Source organism: Diadema antillarum, unplaced genomic scaffold (assembly GCF_040938485.1).
Source record: "Diadema antillarum isolate AM-2024a unplaced genomic scaffold, OU_Dant_1.0 seq00000586_RagTag, whole genome shotgun sequence".
Classification (NCBI taxonomy): Eukaryota; Metazoa; Echinodermata; class Echinoidea; order Diadematoida; family Diadematidae; genus Diadema; species Diadema antillarum.
Window position 1 is genome coordinate 2,299,373 of NW_027271520.1, and position 16,431 is coordinate 2,315,803.

Below are 16,431 nucleotides of genomic sequence, written 5' to 3' on the forward strand. Positions count from 1 at the left end.
TGATGAAAATCATTGACATGGCTGAATGCGACACTACAAGGTACTTGTGGTGGTTTCATCACGAGCAGCAGCGACAAATCGCCTTTTTCTTTATCGACATCCAGTGGCTTCCGGTACCATGACCGAATGTTACGTTGACAGACTTGGGGCGTGGGCTTTTCCCCTCTTCCTCTTTGTCTTCCTTCTATACCACTATACCGGGTGTCCCAAAAAAAGCGGAACGGTGGATTTTCAGTACCTTAGTAGCGTTCTAAAAGTAATATATTTTTTGACATCATTAGAAAGAGCATCTTCCGCAGAAGACCATGATACCAAAATCATTAAATTTGGTTGAGCACTTTTTATTCTACGCCAATTTCTGTAAATGCAGTCATTTTCAATTTTTTTGCGACTTATGAGATAATAATTTGGGTGCGACACGCGTTCCATACGGTGAATTGTGTAAGCTCGTTGATCCATGTCAACAAAAGATAACGCTTTCATATTGGGAGCGCGCGCGCACACACACACACACACACACACACGCACTGTTTTTTCCTGGCCCGTGCCCAATGTGAAAGCTGTATCTTTTGTTGACATGGATCACCGAGCTTACACAATATTCACCGTATGGATCGCGTGTCGCACTCAAATTATTATCTCATAAGTCGCAAAAATCCGGCGAAATTTGACAATGACTGCATTTTCAGAAATTGGCGTAGAATAAAAAGTACTTAACCAAATTAAATGATTTTGGTATCATAGTCTTCTGCGGAAGATGCTCTTTCTAATGATGTCAAAAGATATATAACTTTTAAACCGCAAGGTACTGAAAATCCACCGTTCCGCTTTTTTTGGGACACCCGCTATGTCACAAGGTCAAAAATTTACTGAAGTGATGTTCTCGCTTGCTTCATGGCATACACACAACAGGATGGTCTCTCACACACCTCCCTGCACACACGAAAGGGATGCGTCAAGGGTGTTGTATGGGTGTGGACTTTCTAGGCATCGTCAATACTTAGGAGGTGTCTGTAGAGGCCTTTAACCATAGCAACGGCTGATCGCTCCCCTTGCGATCCGTATCCAACAGTATAGCGTGGACACACCATTTTTATTCCAGCGATATTATACCAAAGAGTTTTGACAGGGGTAAAATCTCTTTGCATTCTACGCAAATTCGCAGCGGTCAATTTGCCAAGCATCTGAAGCGCGCACATGATTTTCTACCACGATGGAGCTACTTCATGTGTCTACAGTCCAAGTGGCAGGAGTTGACAGAGCTTCATCAACCACTGCTTTTAATCTCGAAAAGCCGTGAGAAGGCTCTTAACTATATTTAAACTGCAATTATGGCTGCCTCACAATGCGTCGTGACAATCAATGCGCAATGAGATAATTTTATGTTAAAAATGAATGCTGCATACTTTTACGACGCTGAAGTTTTTGGTCTTTTTAATGAGCAAAATACAGTTAGCCCCGTCATTACTGTTGGTAACAATACTGCCCTACAACAGATGTGTAAGTTAATTTATAGTGGTGGTCCTCGATAAATTATGTTCTTAAGATATCTAACGCTAATTAGCTGACAAAGAATGACCAATGATTTGAAAAATGAAATTAAAAGGCATGCACTTTATTGTCTAATTATTAAGATAACTTTATGCAGTGGAATGTGTAAATGTAATTTAGACGTAACTTGTCAATCCCATTATGAATGTGAAGACAAGGTTTGTCTTTTTTTAATCTAAATGGTGTGGTGATCAGTTTACTTCTACTTGCATAACGTCCTCCGTACAAAGCTAGAAATTAGCGCAGCACACGGAAGTTATGAATTGTCGATTGGATATCATTATCAGAGTTGATATCGCAGTCTTTTGGTATGAAGTATTCTTCATTAGCTTTGTAGAATATTATTTAGAAACCTCTCACAGGGTATGTCTACTTCACACCTCCAATGTTATGTGTTTATCAGAGTTTGGTTTTTTTCTGTTTGAATAAAATTATATTCTTTTGTAAATTTTTGTTTTCTAGATCCAAATCACTCTTCTTATTGCTTATAAAGTTTTGAATTTGTGCATAAATGGAATTTGATTTCCATATACCTGAAGTTTTAGCAAACACTTGTCTAGTCTTTAATCGAGAACAACTCTTCCAATATTTTTTTCTTTATCTAATTCCTATTTGAGTTTATTATTTCATGTTCTTATTTCTAAATCTATGGCAAATAACATCTCTTAACCTCTCTTTCGAATACTAGCCCACCCTTTCATCTTTGTGAAGATTTTAAAGAATTGCTAGAGTTACATTTACATCGACGCATGCGGGCAGTAAAAGTTTCTTGGCAACATTGTTCTGCATTTCCCACCTAGATGGCGCTATATCACTACTCATCTTCGATCACTGAGATGTTCTCGTGCTCCATTTCTGAACGTGGCGGAAATCATATCGGCTAATTGCCCTCAACGTGCTCAATAAAATGTGTGTGTGTTTTTTTCACATTGAAGTTTGTTTATCTATTTATTTATTCATCTATTTGTTTGTTTGTTTGTTTGTTTGTTTGTTTGTTTGTTTATGGCGTGATATTCAGCTGCATAAGCCCGTCTTCCATGGGGTACATCGTAGTTGAGAGTTAGTTACTTGGGGCAGGCCACTTCGCCAGGTTATACACCCTGCTCTTGATTTGCGATGAATTAGTTAAGGGGACAATTTAAAGTGGAAATCCACCCCAAAATCGATAAACTCCGAAAAAAAGAGGACAAAAGAATGTCAAAGAATGATAAGTGGTAAAAAAGATAATTGTGACATCTTGAAACTTCTCATTTTTTTGGAAAACATTTATCGACCAGTCCTTATGAATATTCGAATGAGCGAGTTGATGATGTCATGCCCTTACATTTTTTTTTCATGTATATTAAATATGAAATTCGGAAAATTTTCAATTTTAGCTTATACAGGTAAAAGCACATTCCCATACCAAATATATCAGATGTAGCATTCGTTCTTTTTTATGTTGGGTGGTTTTAAGGCAGGTTTATTTAAACGGCAATGCTGAAACATGAGATTTTTGTCATTTCTGCACATGACATGAATAAGGCATTTTGAGAACATGACATCATCAACTTTCTGTTTTGAATACTCAGAACCACTGGTCAAGAAGTGTTTTCCGAAAATTGTGAAATTTCAGAATCTCATAATTTCATTTTTATCCAATTTTACTCATTCTGCAGTATTTTTTTTCCTCTTTCTTATGATATTGATTACTTATTAGTGTGGATTTCTTCTCTAACGTGCGTTGGTTGTGACTCTCTCACATATTGGACCTCCACTATGGAACCATGTCCTATCCAAGGGAAAGTGTGTTTTGTTTCTACTAGAGGGGACGGCATGGTTACACACGAGACTCACTTGGGTTTGAACCAGCGTCCGAACCCAAGCCATGCGATCGAAAGACAGTCAAATTCGCTTCCGACTGAGCCACCTTGCCGACCTCGAAGTGTCCTGAATGTGAAATTGACCGGGGCAACCTCTCTCTCCTCCTCGGCGTGCTTATGTAATATTCCTTGGTTCTCATTCTGTCTCTTGTTAGTTACAATAAAAAGCAGGGGCGGATCCAGGGAGGACCGCAACCGGCGCACGCCCCCCTTTATTTTTTGTTGAAACAAAAGAAATAAAAAGAAAAAATGGGGGAGGGGTGCGTGCGCCCCCCTTTGATTTTGTAAACGCGCCCCCTCTTTACGGAATTCCTGGATCCGCCCCTGAAAAGTTAGTTACAATAAAGTCTAGTCACAATGCGATGAAGGTTACTATCAAAACACTGAATAGTCGGCAATTATTTACGGCAATGAAGGACAGTTGCTGCAGTAAAAACAATTCGACTCAAGAATTTATCGATTTGAATAAAATTAACTTTACATGCGATACTTTCTGCTACAAGGCATAAAAACCAGCACTGGACCTCGGGCGAAAGCTTAGATATGACGTCTGTCTAGTAATATGAGATCCTTGGTTTGAGTCAAATCTGAGTAAGTATATGCCCATTTGATTTGAGTTGATTTGATTTGATTTGATTTATTCTCTGTATGACATCATTTGATATTCTTTTTTTTTTAATCAATATAATCAAACATAGTATATACAAATATGATTTCTGTTATCCTGTCTACTGATAAAACCTGTGTAATTGATGCTAATTTACGTCGATGAAGGGCAATTTGTCAATCGGGTACAGTAAGAATGCATTCATTTGAAATGACAACCTCTGGTGTTTGGGGCAGGCCTATTATCTTTATATTATCTTTTCTTTTTACCCTGTAGCCTTATGTCATGTATGTGGTATCGTTTTTCTTTTCTGTATTGTTGATATACCATTTTAATTCTTTGTTAATATGCCCACTGCAGCATTATTAAAAGAAGAAAAACTCTTTCTTGAATCTGATAGCCGATATACATTCTCTGCAAAACGGAAAGATTTTTCTGACTGACATCACACGTTTCTGCCTGACGTAAGGACCTCGACCACAATCAGGAACCTAGGGTCCTGCTTGTCCACGCTTACTAGGCTGCATATGAAACCTTATGTTCTTCTTGCCTTTTTCTCCTCTTTTCTTTTTCTTCCCCTTTCGTCTCTGGATATTTACTATCAAAACAAGGATGCGATATCACACGTGATATTTCCTTTCAACTATGATAATGTTTCTGATTATGCTCTTCGTGTTATCAAGTGTGAGGCCATTATTTTCTGCCCCAAGACAGAACAGCACAAGGTGAAGTGTTTTTGGTCGCCGTTCCCAGTACACTGAATGTATATCCTGTATGTTTATATGCATGCATGTATGTATATATATATATATATATATATATATATATATATATGTGTGTGTGTGTGTGTGTGTGTGTGTGTGTGTGTTTTGTGTGTGTAATACATAAGTCTGTCAAAATACAAGGTATTTACCAATAAATAAAACATAATTCGTTAGATACAAAAAAAAAACATACAGCAGAGTGAAAAATAATGTGATACACTTCCGAAATGGGATATTGGATAGGGACAGTATAAACAAGTATAATCGAATCAAAAGCACAGAAGGCACACCATAACTCATAAAAATCGAAACGTAATTAATAGATGAAATGAAGCAGTATCAAATACTTACTACGGTAATTTGGTATATCATATTTTTGAAAATTTGATAGAGCATTTCTAGGAACATTATTAGATAATTTGATGCATGTATACTCGCAGTATGGATTATTGTACTTCTGCTTGTATAATCTATTCGAGGCACCTGTAGTTCTGAAATACATGGGTTTTTTCAGAAATGTTAACATGAATGAAAACTTCGTGGTCTCCTACAGCTGCATAAAATGATCGAGACAAAATTACTACACAGTATGGGTTTCATTATAATGGGGCATATAGAATCCATTTTTTTCTATGTTACCCTAAAATATGTTTTTATCTTCCAGTATGTCTTTAGCATTTCATATGGACTTGGCGCAGTACAAGTTGTAAATATCATAACAACATATATATATACCTGTATGTACATAATGTATACATACATATCTATAGTATATAATATCATATTATATCATCTAAATAAATCACGCAGCGTGTTGAGTATAAGTTAATAGTTGCTAAATTACTACTCCCTGTATCACGCAACCAACAATGGGTTTAACAGACATTTTTTTTTTCAATAGGTGTCCATCTCTGACTACTGAATGGGCAGGTGCCAATTGAGAAATGATGGCGTATGATCACGAGTTTGTCTAATGATATAAAAGGTCTTCGAAACGGATGGTGCTGCCTGTCTTATATGACACTTTATGGAGCATTTGATCTTACCAAATGGCCGAGCACCCGGTTCGCTTCGTGTACAGCCCAAGAGTTCGACATTGAAAACACTGGTCCATGAGTCATACAGCCAACGAGTCATACAGCCCATGAGTTCGACACTAGGCAAATAAAGCCAATGGCATGAGTTCGACACTATTAAAGCTAACAAGGCCCACGAAACCCACACATTAAGGCCCGTGTTGTGTCTGTCGAACTCGCAGGCTGTTTTTACCTAGTGTCGAGCTCATGGGCTTTATTTGCCTAGTGTCGAACTCATGGGCTTTGTGACTCGTGGGTGTCTGTCTCGTGACGTGCACCCTGTGCTTCCCCAGTCAGTCACTGAATGGTAACTGACTGATGGCGTAATTAATTAGATGAATTATTATAGGATTACTGCCCTATTTGTGTTTCCGCGTGGTTATTTGAAACCTATAGAGAATAAATGTCGGACATTGTCTGAAGACTGATTGGTGAAATCAAAACCAGCTTTATTGCTGAAAGTTTTTTTTTAAAGGATTAACAGGAGGTTTTCTCTGCTGTCCAATAGATTGATGATGATAAATATAATGATTAGAGTAAATCATCACGCTTTCAGTATGGGAAACCAACACATAAGCACAAACGGGATGATAAGAATTGTTGTTGATAAGAAACTCTTTATTGACCATATATTAACCTCACGAAGATCACTTAGTTTCCTGGTTAATTAAAACTATTCTCTGCTTAAAAGGAAGGCATAACTAGTATGAGAACAGATAATCTCTGATTAATTTTGTTTAAAGAAGATAGGTGCCAAGTAGAGTAAGAGAGGGGGACAGATATGGGGTGAAAGAGAACGAAATAGAAGAATTGGAGAGGTGGAGTAGGGGAGGAATATTTGTTGTTGCTTATTACCACGATCAAACAGTGCTACTCGAGACTAGCAAGAACTTGCAGGCGTGTTAGATTATCTGATGGTTCATGGTTAAAAATAAAGGATAGAGAAAACAGACACAGAAGATGGGCGTATCTGTTGGTTCGGTGTAATAATGTCAGAGGTAAACATGTCAGAGGTCAAAATGTCAGAAGTAAAAATGTCAGAGGTTAAAATGTCAGAGGTCAAAATGTCAGAGGTCAAAATGTCAGAGGTCAAAATGTCAGAGGTCAAAATGTCAGAGGTATAAATGTCAGAGGTAAAAATGTCAGATGCAAAAATTTCAGAAGTAAAAATGTCAAAGGTAAAAATGTCAGAGGTAAAAGTGTCAGAAGTGAAAATGTCAGAAGTAACTTCTGATATTTCTACTTCTGACATTTTTACCTCTGACATTCTTACCTGGCACCTATCTGTTTGACGTATTATATACAATATCGTTGGCATGTTTGTTTTAAATCACATGCAACATTTGAACAACTCCAGACAGAGCAGCTTAGATGTAGGTTCCAAATTTAAATACCAACGGACGTCTGTCTGCACGAGGTCAAAATTTGTTTCCATGTTTTATTTACACCAGCTGAAGCTGCATGCATCAAAAGGGAAACTCATTTGTCTGACTGATTATTCAGGGGCGGATCCAGGGAGGACCGCAACCGGCGCACGCCCCCCCCCCCTTTTATTTTTTGTCGAAACAAAAGAAATAAAAAGAAAAAAATGGGGGAGGGAGGGGTGGATGCGCCCCCCTTTAATTTTGTAAACGCGCCCACTCTTTACGGAATTCCTGGTTCCGCCCCTGATTATTCATTCCATAATAAATGACAAAAGTCTCATATTTCAGCTGTATAGATATAAAACCTGTCTTAAAACCACGTAAAATAAAAAAAGAACAAAATAATTTATTTTGGTATGTGAACATGCTTCTATACTTGTATCAGCTAAAGATAATAGTAGTACCTAATTTCATATATAGCATATAGTATATGACAAAGTTTGCTCGCTCATTTGAATATTCATAAGGACTGGTCAAGAAACTTAATATTTCTCCGAAAAAAAGGGACATTTCAAAATATATCTTCCTTATTTCCTATCCGATTTTTGTCATTTTTGTATCATTCTGCAGAGAACATTTTCCCTTTGTTTTGAAATTTACTTATTTTTTTGAGGTGAATTTCTTCTTTAAAAAATCACATTTTACTGTCGTAGTCTTTTCATGTATCCGAAAAGATATTATTATGATAATTATAAAAACGACTGATTTATCATGACCAATTTATCATGACAATTCACTAAGCCCCAGTAGGAATTCAACAAAATCCTAATGTGCACTGGATAAAACAGGGTCGTCCTATACCTTTATCCACATTGGGGGCTATTTCATGCATAAAGAGTGCATTCTTATCTCTTTATTAGCAACTTATAAAAAGTTGTTATGATTGTAGATGATACGACAGCAACTCGGCAAGTACATAATCTATGTGAGCTTGCAAGTTATTCTAGTGGTATCTCTGAGTAATGACACGTTGACCTACAACTTAGTCCGCCATGGAGGGGTCTATGATGTATTTCAAGTGGTCTTTGTCTATTAAAGGGAAATCCAGTTCAAATATAAATTAGTCTGATGAGAAAGAGTCAAATATTTCAACGATAAACGTTTGATCAAAATCGGGTGAAAAATAAAGAAGTTATGAGATTTTGAAGATTCGCTCATTTTTTCAGGAAACAGTTCTAGAACGTCAATTATGCAAATGGCACAGTGAGCATGTCATACCCTCACAACTTGCCATATTATATTTTGCGCATACAATTTTGAAATTTCCAGTTTTTCATTCAAACGCAATTATGCCCAAGGCTCAAATCCTGGTATATCCACAACTGTTCACTATTCTGAAGTTATTCAATTAGGAATGACATCATGTTTCAGACTTCAATGACTGAAACATTGAATTTTCGTCATTTTTGTACAGGATCAATGGAAAATTATGAGGTTATGACATATTAGCTCACTCATTTGCATATTCATATCCACCGTACAAGAACTGTTTTGCAGAAATCAGCAATACTTCAAAATGTCATAACTTTCTGATTTTTCATCCGATTTCAGTCAAATTTGTACCGTTGAACTCGTAAGATTAGACTAACTTATATTTGGACTGGATTTCCACTTTAAACACAATGGTCTCTGATCGCATTTCGGAATTTTGGATACTCCTCTGTGTACTGGATTACGGTGAACTGCGGATTTGACTTGGATTCACTCAATTGACTTCGCTAGACGAAGTACCGAAAACGTTGTTTCTTCCTCAAGAAGGCCATAATTGAAACGAGTACGGAGAGAATGACCGCTATGATGCACAAAGTGGTGGTGGTCGATAATCGTGTGATGAATCCCTTGGTCTGCCGAAAGAGATCTGTCTTGCCTGTGACATTTTGATTGAAAAAAAAACACCCAATAAACATGAAATCATGCTTCAAATATAGCAACAACCAGCCCTCTAACATATTGATACGATGAATTATACGGTGGGTAGACAAAATTACCATCACAGTTTGGAATGTGGAAATTACCATGGCAAAGGAAAATCTTGTCAAAAGTTTTTCACCTGTCAGAGACTCTGGAGGAGAAATATAACTGATCGAACAATCAGAGGGAAACATTATCCAACACTAGGTTAATTGGCCAAAAGAACAAACTTTGGTAGGAAGTGTTTCCTAATGGGTTTTCAGGGGATAAATATTTTCATCATTGAAACACAAAATTTTGATTGTACAAATGACTCAACTAAGGATAATATTCAACTATACTCGTGGTTATGGTAAGAAGCACTTATTTTTTGATCTACTACTCTATAACGCATTCTTAGCAAGCAACCCTCTTCCCCACCGCATGTGAGTTGCCTAAATCTCCAGTAAAGAGGTTCTATTTGCGTGGCAAAATCCGGCCCGAGAAATATAAAAACAGGGGGCGTACTTTAATTTTTGCCCACAGATTCATTTTAAACCGGAGGCGTTTTTTTCTCTCTATTCCTATATCTCTTTCTCTTTTGATCTTGAACTATCCAAAAAGGGATTGTGAAATATCTTAAAAATGAAACAAAAAGAGTATCAAATCTCGGGATCAAAGTCCCGAAATCCTTACATGTTTTGAAAGCTCATTCCTCATTCAGGATTATTAATCTTTATGTTAAAAATAGAATCATTGGCCCCTAGAAGGAAATAAGAGTATTGGGGGCGACAATGAATTATTTTCACAAATCCATACATGGTATAGCTATCGACATGATATTATGCAGGTAGATTACTACAGGAATATTAAATCACATAAATTGTCTGAAATGCCCCTTTAACATTTTGCATAAAGAGACATTCTATGGAACGTGACGTTACAGCATCAATCTGAACTACACATGGCAGGCAGAACCGGGAACCGGGGCCTCGGGCCCCTCCCTCACTTTTTGTTCACCATACAAAGGAATACATAAGGTGTCACCACTTTGGGCCCCCACTTTTTCTGCCGGAAGGGCGTAAGTGGCATTAGATAGAAATAGATAGAGGCCTTGAAGTGTGAGCGCGGTAAGGTTATGCTTTTGCTTGTCAGCTGAAGAAACCCGGAAGTGGAATGATAACGATTTTATGTTGTTTAGTTTAGTTTTGTTTTGTTTTGTTTTGCTTGTTAGCTCATGAAACCCGAATCCCCCCCCCCCCCTCCCCTGCCCTACATGTAACGTCTCTTGACTTGGGTCTTTACCTTGTGGACAAAAGCTTCGTGACACGGCCGTTGATCCGAACTCATTTTGACCTGTACACGTCACGTTTGTGCAGCTCGCAGGAGAGGGGTCAAAGGTCACTGTAGAGGAGTTTGATGCAGACAGTACTCTATCACTAGCTGTGATGAAGAAGGTATTGATTGGTGGGTGTGGCTGGTACCGCTCGTCGATGTGACAAGATATGGTGAGGATGATCCGGTAGTCTTCACCAACCAGCTCCTCGAACTCGATATCTAAGACATCATCTGCACAATGGAGAAAGAGCAGGTGAATGAGAGGGGAGTGGGGGGGGGGGGGGGGGAGGGGGGGATAGGAGGTAAGAATTAAAGAAAATGAGAGAGGAAAGAGAGAGAAAAGAGACAGGATAGTAGGAATTCGATAGACAGATAGACCAAATAGGGAGGGAGAAAGGGATGGATAGGGAGAAGAAGAATATAGTAGGGAAAAAAAAGGAGAAGGGGGCAGGAAGAGAGGAGGTATAGAAGTAAGATAGATGGGGAATAGAGTGAGAGAGTGCATATGTTTGTGTTCGTTTGTGAAACAGAGAAAGAAAATCGAACTCAAAGAGACAATACGACATTCACGATGAGATAATCCTTATATTCAATCTGATTATTGTCTTTGATCATCAGTATAAAAAATATGATCATGAGTGTTCTTCGTTTCTGTTTCAAGTAAGACTGCAACAACAAACTAGAAATGTCGCTACGGCGACTGGTGTATGCCTCCGCCATAACGCATGGTTCTCCTAATAGGTCTATAGTACAATGTCTTGACGATGTGTGATGACAGTTTCACACAATTGGCAAAATATTAAAATGACAGGTTTGCCACAAATGTGCTGAATGTTCACTTTCCTAGAACTAGGTTCAATTGGATGAATGATTAAAACGTCAGAGTGCAGGTATTTGGGGGAACTGATGATTTTTACTTGACTTTTGAACCTTTTATAAGTTTATGCATTGAGTAATTTTCATGGTATTGAGAAAAAGTATAATTTCAGTATAAAATGGTAAAATAGTATTATCTAAACCTGGCCTTTGACCTTTGACCTCACAGTTCCAAAGAGAATCACTGTTAGGTAGAACATGCATAAATATGTAAGTTTCATGATAATACCTTGAGTTACTTTTGAGATATGGAGGAAGAAGGGCAATTTAGCACTTTCACTTGACCTTTGACGTTTTGACCTTTGACCTTTTGGCAAGAAACTTCCCACAGAATATATATTGGGTTATACATGCGTACATCAAGTTTAAAAAAAAATCCTTCAGGCATTGCATAAATATAAGGAAAGTAGTGATATTTTGAGGAGTTGACCTTGACCTTTGACCCCCTGACCTTTGACCCATGACCCCCAACTTCCCTAGATAATAACTGCCCGTCGGTACATGCATATATACTAAGTTCCATGAAGATACCTTGAACCATTTGCGAGATATGGAGAAAAACATGAAATTTCAACCTTTTTTTCACAAAATAACCTGTGACCTTTGACCTTTGACCCCGTGACCCTAAAATCCAAACAAAGTATAATCCCCCCAGGATATACCCTCATACCAAGTTTGATGCAAAACCACCGCACGGTTCTTGAGATATCGACAAAATGAAAACGGGACGGACGTACGGACGGACGGACGACCCGAAAACATAATGCCTCCGGCCACTTCGTTGGCGGAGACATAAATATGCTCTCGAATGTTGTAACTCACCTCTTGGGCAAAACATATCGGCTGCAGTCGTTACACCCATTTCGTTGCTCCCTGCACACATCACGTTGATGCACTTGTCCGAGTGTGACGTCAGTACTACCGAAGGATCACGTGATGACGAAACGATGACATCATCGACCTCGATAGTAAAACTATCGACGGGGAGTTGGGCTGGTTGGTCGTTAGGATCGATATAGCAAGTGATCGTCATGTTATAAGTCTGGTTTCCTTCTCTCTGGAATTCGTACTGGATCGCGGTGATGTTATCTGCTGGCGGACCTGTGGAGTACATGGCATGTTTCATAAATATTATCCTTCAAGCATAATTCGCTTTAAAACTTTATAGGGCAGCTAACACACATACGCAAACACACACACACACATACACACACATACACACACACACACACAAGCGCATACGCACACGAACATAATTAAAGGCATTATTCACCATTCGTATATGGAACAAAAACCAGCTTTAGGCTTATAAATACTTCTAAAATGTGAGTTAGGGATAGAAACAACCAATGTTAAAATTTTAATCATCGTAGTCAATGCTGAGTATTGTTAAATAAACAAAATGTGAACAATAGTTACCACAAAATTGTTTCTAGACTAAACCGTCTATAATTATGGTTTAGAGAGAAAAATAGTGACATCTCCTTATATTTTAGGCTTTATTGCGAAATTTTTATATGGCAGGGTGTTTTGTGATACAACTGACCTACATATTCATCAAATGTGATAACTCGAACTTTTTTCAAAAATCACTGCTCCCAATGGTAAACAATACATTTAGATAACAACATTTCAGCAGAAAGCAGATAATTCGCTGTAAAGTAATACATTTACTATATAATGCTTGAAGTCGTGCCGTCCATTATAATATTAGATATGCACAGGTTTTGAAAACACCTCAGAGTGTTGATTGCTATCATGTACTCTTATCCTTACCTCCCGGACAGTAGATTGCGAATGATGACGTCGACCCGTACTGGTTTCGACCGATGCACGTGATATTGGTACACATGTTTCGGCGTGCCGCTATCGTGACAACAGGTTGATCGCGTGGTGCCTGTAACGTCAGTTCATCCGCCTTCACTTCGTAAGCATCGATACGAGGATGTGGTTGGTCAGAAGGATCCACGTGACAGGTAACAGATATGTTGATTGGGGAGTCTACTTGCTGCAGCTCTTCTCCGATCCCGACTGATATTATACCGGGTGCCGGTGGTTCACCTGAAATATTAGGATTTTTTTTTTCTAAATAATTATAATACTCGTGGCAGGTGCTTCGTTCTTTCTAGATTTGTTTTAAAGCAAGAAGTATAAGGGAGCTTTTGATTTTCGCAGCGCGGACGTTCAAAGAAAAAAAAAACCTGTTCTGCGCATTCGCAAAACCTCTTATCAAAATCGATCTACAGTGCACCCCCATTATTACGAACACTAACTATAACGTATTTCTGGTTACAACGAAGTTAAAAAAAAAAAAGAAGAGAAAGGTCGCACTATTATCCGCTGTATGTCTTTTATTGTTTTTTGTTAGGTTATAACGAAATTTCGATACAATGACAGAAAATTGCGGATCCGGAGGACTTCGTTATAACTGGAGTCCACTGTATTTATTCCTCGCGTCGTCTAAGTTTTCACTACGCGTTCTGGGCTATTTTTACGTCTGCTCAATTTACGACGCAGAGAGCTATACTTGATGCACTGATCACAATTATGGGAGCGCCATTTTGTTTTTTGCGTCCTAGGGTTATATAAAGCTGCTTTCCAAAACGATACAGGGAGCAAGAACGGCCTTCTAACACGACGCAGGGAGAGAGGAGAACGGCCAACGCAATCGTCGTCTTGAACGTCCGCGTCACAAATCTAAAGCTCCCTATAGCAATTTGCCCTAATGACAGTAAAGAGACGACTCAAGCTGCACATCACATGTATCACATCCTGACCGTGTATTACAAAACCAGTAAAAAGTCGCCAGACATGGATTTTTAGTTAAGGACAGTTTCTGAAAGAACGTGCAGACTCTAAGCTTTAAAATGTTTTTTTAACTCAGTACAACTGGACCCTGGCTCCTAACCTGTCTAAATAATGGAAAGAAAGTACACATTTTGCAAAAGTCTTAATTCAAGAGGGGATTTGACGTATAGAGTCTATTCAAGTTTTTTTTTTTTTTTTTTGGTTTGTTTGTTTGATTTATTTTTCTTCCAACACAATTTCATACATAGATCAAGATTCAAGTGCTTAAATCAAGTGGTGCTAACTGAGCAATGAATGTGACAAAAAGAAAGGATATAAAACGACATGGAAACAACGATGAACGAATTAGTGCTCTAACACGTTCTATTCATGACAATACCAACGTTCAAAGCAGTAGCACGATCCTTTCAAAAGTTGAAAGATACCTAATTACACTATTCTACCCCCCCCCCCCAAAAAAAAAAATAAATAAAGTCCTGGAAAAACTGCTAAAAAAACAACTTCCCATTCGTTTTATAATTCCAAACTTTAAAATACTGTAGAGTAAGAATTATGGGGAAGAAATTCTCTTTCAGAAAATATGAAAAAAAAGTTAAGATTGTCTAGTTTGACCTGTTTCACTTATTTTTGAGTCCTCGCGTAAAGTCAGGACGTGATTTGAGAACGTGTGTACGTGTGTGTGTGCGGGTGTGTGTGTGTGTGTGTGAGAGAGAGAGAGAGAGCGCGTGTTATGTTATCAGCATACCTTGTGGACAAAAAGTCGTGTGTGTAGTTGATGTTCCAATGCCGTTTGTCCCAGAGCAGCTGACGTCTATGCATCGGTTGGGAACCCGAGGAAGAATCGCTGCCGATCTCGATGATGATGACGACAATACAGTATCCTCCACGGCAATCACGTATGAGTCTATTTGGGGATTGGGCTGGTCGCTGGAGTCCACGCTGCACGAGATAAGAAGACTCTTCTGCAGATCTGCGTCGTCGCCGAGCTCAGAAAATTCTATTGATATCACGCCCTCACGCGGAGCATCTGCGGGGCGTATAAGGACATTAAAGGGACCGTACAGTTCTGGTTGAGATGAGGATGTAGCTTTTAATGTTTTGCGAGATATTCAGAAACCACTCTATGAGATGTCAAAGAGCATACAATTCTTTGGGGAATCAAAAGTTTATTTGATGAAAATCGGTTTTGAAATGAAAGAGATATCCAAAAACAAGGTGAAACAAAGAGATCCTAAAAAAAGGCGTGGCCTGTCGCCTTTTATCATTAAATTTGCTTTCATTTCACGAAGTCGAAGGGGACGAACTGTGTTAATATGGGGGAGAAACCTTTCCTGCAAGTTTCATCCAAATCCGTTGACTACTTTTTGAGTTATTTTGCACACGGACAAACCAACTAACTAACTAACTAACTACCGAACACACAAACCAACGGTAACGAAAACATAACCTCCTCCCTTAGCGGAGGTAAACACTTAATGATCTTCTTTATCCAGGGTAACCTCTTCAGTGTTGCTACTGCTCTACCAGAGGGCCCTGCTATTATAATTACCCTAGCGTTGCCAGGTACCCATTTGTACACCTGGGTCGAGAGGGACATGGTGGGCAAAAACATCTTGTCCAAGGACGTAAGCACTGGGAGGGAATCGAACTCGGGTCCTACGATTGGGAGTCGGGAGACTTATCCACTCTGCCACAATGCCCCAAACTATCGTCATAGTTTTATAGTCTTGTGAATGTTCTTTGCGACTCGATTTGAGTACATTGGAGTGCTGAATTTTCTCCCCCATATTAACACAGTTCATCCCCTTCGACTTCATAAAATGAAAGCAGATTACAACTGGAAAAATTTGTGAATGGAAACCAGGAAATCACAAAAAGAAAAATTGAAATCTTAAAGTGGCACGCGCCATTAAAAGGGGAAATCCGGTCCAAATATAAGTTAGTTTGATAAGAAAGAGTAAAATATTACGAGTTTAATGGTAAAATTTTGGTCGAAATCGGGTGAGAAATAAGGAAGATAGAACATTTTGAAGTTTCACTAATTTTTTAGGAAACAGTTCTTGAACGGTCAATATGAATAAACAAATAGCAAAATTAGCATGTCATCCCCTCACAACTTGCCATATAGTTTGTACGTAAAATTATGAAATTTCCAGTTTTTCATTCAAACACAATTATGCCCGAGGCTCAAAATCCCAGTATTTAACTGATCACTATTCTGAAGTTATTCAACCA